Source organism: Mus caroli, chromosome 11, assembly GCF_900094665.2.
Source record: "Mus caroli chromosome 11, CAROLI_EIJ_v1.1, whole genome shotgun sequence".
In the NCBI taxonomy this organism is placed as follows: Eukaryota; Metazoa; Chordata; class Mammalia; order Rodentia; family Muridae; genus Mus; species Mus caroli.
This window is the reverse complement of record NC_034580.1, coordinates 64,927,550-64,934,082: the sequence shown is the minus strand read 5'-3', so window position 1 is coordinate 64,934,082 and position 6,533 is coordinate 64,927,550.

Here is a 6,533-nt window from a genome sequence, read left to right as displayed (position 1 = left end):
TTACAGTTGTATCTCATGGAGGCATTTCCTCAACTGAAGCTCCTTTCTCTGTGATAACTCCAGCTGTGTCAAGTTGACACAAAAATAGCCAGTACACTGTTATATTAAGAGAAATAAGCCAGTATCATATGATCTCGCTCATACCTGCTACCTGGGATTTGTAAATATTAATCTCATAGAAGCCGAGCTAATTTTCTTTGTTTAAAAAAAAAAAAAGGTGCTTTAGAAAGCAACTCAAAAGGCGTTAAAAATTATTTAAGCCTTAGTCTGTTAGAGCCTTATGGTGTAAAGTTTGGATGATCTGAACGTAATATACTCCACACCATATACTCCACCAGGAAAGGCAAGGCCTTACCAGTCTGGGTTAAATGCGTGTCTGGCCACTAAATCAAGATCCTTTGTTAAAATATCTTCCATGGAGTTTTCCCTGGAAGTCTCTCTCATCCATTTTAGGCATCTCCCTTGGCTCCATCTATTGTGTCCCTTACCCCAGGCCATTCCAGACTTGTGTCTCCTGTGGTAGCCTGTGTATAGCAACTGTAGATGGATGGCTTTTCATTACAAGCCGGTAGTACCATCATCAGTACCCCGCGGGGCCATTGAGTGATGGATAAGGACAGTGGTGGGGACAGTAAAGGGCTCATGTAGGAAATGGCTGTTGGCTGTGTCACTCAACTGGGTTATGTGGTCACATTACATCACCTCCTAAGCCGCAGAGCCTTTATGTACAATATTGGATGTTAGCAGTGCTTGCCTGGACTGCGTTGCTGCATCTCCTAAGACCCGGCACAGAGATGCTCTGATCAGTCCCAGGCGTCTCATCAGATTCCAAGTTGCTTAAGGGAGCTGTTTACCCAGAGAATCACTTTCCACAATGACACCTCAAACACTGGGGCTGACATCCAGACCTTCACTTCCAACATCGAGGAGACCTTGGATGGGTCCCTGAGCTGGGTGGTTTCAGGTATGTGGGATGAATCATAAATTTGAGCCCTTTGACTTGGGCCACACCTTGCAAGAAACACCATCATTTGTGAAAGCGGAGGTAGAGAGTCCTAGGCAGGAGTTGGAGGCAGGTAAGAGACCCTGGTCTCTAAGAGTGTGTGAATAGAAACAACTTCCTGTGCTGCGCTGCCCACACCTCTAACTTACAGTTTGAACCCAAAGGTAATTTCCACTGAGAGTTGATGGGAGGAAGAGGCAGGAGCCCAAAGTAGGTCAGGTACCGGTGCCCCTATCTATTCCTGGGCATGTCTCATGTAGGAGTGCAGGGAGGTTTCTTGGCTGGGCTCCGCAGGGCACTCACCGAGAGTACATCCAGTCCCCTGTCCTTACTCTTATCTGTGTCTCAGATCACTCTGTGGTATTACAAATCCAGCAGCGGGTAGCCTGGAATCTCATGGCTAATCTTGGGAGCAATGCTTTAAGGAGAATTATGAGTATAGTGAGCCCCACTTCCTGTCCATGGCCTTCTAGGAAGAGCCTCCACTTTTTCATCCTCCCCTCCCCCATCATAGTTTTGAAAGAATCTGCTGTTCCATTAGCTGGGTGGACTGAAAAGGAAGCTGCTATTTATGCTACTGGTTTTCTCAAAGAAGTGCTAGTCCAAAGCCAGCAAGAACTGACAACTGAAGAACGCTGACGCAGTAATTATTATGCCAAGGAGGAGTGGGTAGGGGCTCCTACTTTTTGGTCCTCAACCTTGCCTTCTCATTAGCATGACCCCAGACCTTTAGAAAGTATGCCCATCTAAGCTGCCCTCAAACACTGTAATGTGCTTGGGCACTGGGATGAGCACAAAACCAGACAATGTTCAGAATGGCTTATCTATGCAGTTGGTAGACTGCAAGAAGTCACCACTGTCTTTCTGTCATTCCAGGATTTTGTCCAAAGACCTGGCAGCTCCTTGTATACCTGCCAGGCCTCTATGACCCTAAAAGAGTCTGGAAGTGACAGATAGGACAAACTATGGGCACACACTGGTTTCTGCTGTCCCAGTGGCCTTCATCAGGTCTGTTTCTCAGAGATCTAACCTAGATTCCTCTCACTTGAGACTGGGATTCTATCTACCCCTCCCAGCTTGCTGGCTGTTCTTTCTGAGCAGGAACTAGATGACAGAAAACCCAGACAGCGGGCATGGGTACGAGCTGGCTGTCAAGAAACTGTGTTGCTGAAGTCTAAGTCTGACATTAATGCAAAGTCCTGGGCTCCATGCAAAATGGTGGACTCCCTTTGTCAGCAAGACTTCTCCTTCTCTGACCCTGTCTGGGGAATCTGAAACCCATATACCCACCACCTTTGGAATGTCATGTAGCCTTGGAGAGATTACAAGTTCAATTCTCCTCCCCGCTGAGAAAGCCATCCAGCAAGCACCCGAGATTCCTGGGATGCCTCCCTATGCTAATGAGGCACCTCAGGACCTTAGCCTTCAGCCAATGACCTTTGCCCACCCTGGATATTCCTACCCCGCCCCCCAAACTATATAACCTTTGCTTCGTCCTGAATAAAGTTAATGTTTCCCCAAAGCTGACCACGGAGATAAGTCTGTTCTTTCCCTCATAGTCCCAGGCAGTCTGAAACTCTCTCTGTCAACTCTGTTCTGTACCCTTCATCCTGGAGGGCTGATGGCCAACGAGCCTGGGGAGAAGGGAGTCAGTGGAGACCATTTCCAGTTCTACCCTCATAGCAAGTAGACCAACAATGGCTACCAGATGCCCTGCTGTTGGATCGGTGAGCCCAGCCTGAGCAAAGCAAGACAAGCCAGGACGCCATTGAGATCATTGATCAAAATGGCAGGGACAGCTGTTCCTTCCTTAGAGAACCCCTAAGAAGTCTTGCATGGGAGAAAAATCCCTGAGAGGATAGAGGCACTTTCCTAAGATGCTCCCCCAACCCAACTTTACTGAAGAGTCATAGCACCACAATAAACTGCTGGCCGTTAGATCCCCTGGGTTGTTTTGCTATTTACTGACGCTGAGTCTGCTCATCTTTTGCTTAGTGACTTTCCTTCACTCATTACAAAGACATCTGCATTGGTTGTTACATGTAGCCACCGACAACTCTGTATTAGTGTTGTTGAGATAAAACATTATGGTCAAGGTAACTGATGGAAGGGTTTATTTGGGCTCATGGTTTCACAGGGGTGAGGGTGTGTATAGGGGTGGGGGGTGAGAGGATGGGGGAGGGGAGGAGGGATGGGGATGGCGAGCAGGTGTGTGATCCACCAGCTATGGGCATCCCAAGGAGTGACAACTCTTCCTCATGCTCAGGGCTAAGGTGTAGCAGGAGAGGTGGCTCTGCGGTTAAGAGCAACTGCTGCTCTTGCAGAGGACCAGAGTTCAGTTCCCAGCAAGCACACGGGGTGGCTCACAACCATCTGTAGCCCCACCCAGCTCTAGGGGTGCTGACATCCTCTGCCAGACTCCGTGGGGGGAGTTAACACACCTGGACACATGCTTAAGAACTTAACTTGAAACAGAGAGAATTTCATTTTTTAAGCAGCTCAGTCTAAAACAATAGGCCTTTCTCTTCAGGTGATGTCAGGCCATGGAGGACACACACACACACACACACACACACACACACATCACTTGGTTTAAGGTTTACAACTGCAGGCTTCTTCACCATGGGCTGTCAATCTGTTGCCCCCACCAGGACGGGCCCACCCTCTGGCCGTGGCCTTGGCTTCTTCCTTCTGGGGTTGGAACTGTGGGGCTGGGTCCTACATTTCTGTTCCTTGGTGACTGTCAGCTCCCCTGTCAACCTCTTTCTTCTCTTGTCCTCCCTTTGGAGTATAATCTGTCTCTGTTGCCCTTACTGTCACCTTCACAGAGGCACACAGGGCCAAGTCTAACGGTCCATGGTACCCTGCAGGAGCCGCGGGAGCCGACCCACACTCCCGACCCACCCTCATACCCTATCCTTCCCCCAGAGTTTACCTTTATCTAGATGACTGATAGACTTAACAAGGAAAAAAAAAAAACCTTTGCAAACTGGACATTTTCCTTGTTAGAAAACTTTTAAATTACAAACTCCGTTCTGAATTTATATAATACTGTTCAGATTTCCTATTTCTTTTGGAGTTGTTTTTGGTAATGTGTGCTTTTAAAGAAATACATCCAATTTGTCCTGGTTGATTAATAAATTTTTGGCAAAAGACTGTTCATATTTTTCTTTTCCTGAGGTGAGAATCTATAATAATATCTACTTTTAATACTAAGGCAGTTTGATTTTTCATATTATTTTATTTATTTATGTTTTTTTTTTATTTGAGACAGAATCCTTCCACTAACCCTGGTGTCCTGAAACTCACTCTGTAGATCAGGCTGGCCTTGAACTCACAGAGATCCACCTGCCTCTGCCTCCCGAGTGCTGGGATTAAAGGTGTGCACCACTGTGCTAGATCTTTCATATTATTTTAATTGATCTAAATAAGATCAGTTTATTGAACCTCTCACAAATAGCCTTTGTTATTTGTTTCTTTCCTTCCCTTTTCCATTATCTATCTATCTATCTATCTATTTAATATTTATGGGTGTTTTGCTTGCATGCATGTCTGTGTACCATACTCTTGCCTGGAACTCATGGAGGCAGAAGAAGGCACCAGATCATCTAGAACAGGAGTTACATCAGTTGAAAGCCTTCATGCGGGTGCTGGAATCAAACCCTGGTCCTTTGAAGAGCAACCAATGCTCTCAACCACTAAGTCATCTCTCCAGCCGGTCTTTCTTTCTTTTGATTACATTGCTTTCTGCCTCTCCGTGTGTTCTTTATTTTCCTATGTTACACATAAATTGCTTTCCCCCCTCTGGTTTGTTATGGTAGAATCCTAGATATATATTTTTTTAATTTGGATCTTTCTTCTCACCTAGGAAGACTGGTTTTCCGAAGTCCCAATAGAACAGGGAAAGCGGTGATCATTCTCCTGTGCCCTCTGTCTCCATAGGCTCAAGATTCCCAATAGAAGCCGCAGGAGATCCTGAGAACACACTCTGTGGAATGCTGAGCTATAATCTTGTTTATAGAGTCTGGGACCCGCATCTGAGAGCAGCCCCCTGCAGACTGAGTACTCAACTAAGGAAAAAACTGCTGCTATCTCAAACCTACCACTGGGTGGCGTACGACTGAAGGAAGGAAGGAAGAAAGAGCCAAGAGACAAGGATTTATTAAAATATGCCTAAGTGACAAATATTCTGTCGGCTGTTCTGGTACGTCACTCTTTCATGCAACATACAGATTCAACTCTCTGTGACTGCAGGAAAAATACCTTGAACTGTGTCTCGAAACGTTTGGATTTTGTTTCAATGTTTATTGTTTTGACTGATTTTCCTGCACAGATTACATCCACACACTGCAAGTCTCGTGTATACTGCATTCACTTTCTTACTTCTAGCCCTTGGGTTTTCTGGTTTGCTTTGCTTTTGCTTGTGAGTGTGTATTGTACATGCTTGATTACAAGTGTGTTCATATATCTGTGTGTGTGTGTGTGTGTGTGTGTGTGTGCATGTATGTGGAGGTCAGAACAGCATTAGATATGTTCTTGGATCACTGTCCATTTTATTTATTGATTGGCTGGTTTTGTGTATCTATTTGCCAATTGGCTCACAGCTTCAGCTAATACAGCCAGCCAGCTTGCCTTGGGGAATCCCACCTCTGCCTCTTGAGTGTCAGGATTATAGGTGGGCCACTGTGCCCAACAACTTGTATGTGAATACTGGAGATCCGAATGCCAGTCCAGACCCTCGAATAGCAAGTCCTTACCCACCGCGGCTTCCCTTACCGCTCATTCTCTCACAGCGTCTTCCACGATGAGTATCCTTCACACCTCTTCCTATTTCATTCCCATTTCCCCCAATGTCTGTGATTTCCCCCATTCCTCTCTGAAATCTAGTTCACATCTTATCTGCTCATGTCCCAAAATCTCCTCCACGACCTCGTAACTTTGCGTTCCATCATTTCTCCTTCCTCTGACAATTCTCTAATTAATGTAAAGAGTTCACACTAAGCGTTCAATCACAACTCTAACTGCTCCACGACAAGGGAGTGTCCGGGAGAAGATGCTGTTCACCACAGTTGATTTTCCTTTGGCACGTCTTGTCAGGCTGTCAGTTGCTAACTCGGGCTGGTCACCAGATGGGGAGATATTCCTGCGCCAGCTATCAGCACACTTCACACCCTGGCATTACCAAACCTAAGCTTCCCCTGTGCTGTGGAAAGAGCAGGCCTTCGGTCTCACTGAGATTCTCCATCTCGGCAGACAGAAAGTGAGCCGCAGCGCCCCCAGCTTGGCTCGCAGCAGTTCCTGCCACCATTACTCCCCGAGTGTCAGGCAGAACTACTCAACTTCAGGAAACAGTTTGGTGTTTTCGGAAGAGTAATTTGGGTTTACACAGAACTATAATTACAACTGAATTAATAACACAACACTTTTAGTCTTTGCATCTAAATGCTGATTTGGTTGACCTGTTGCATGTGTGTGGTGTGTATATGGTATGTGTGTGGTGTGTATATGGTATGTGTGTGTTGTGTGTGCT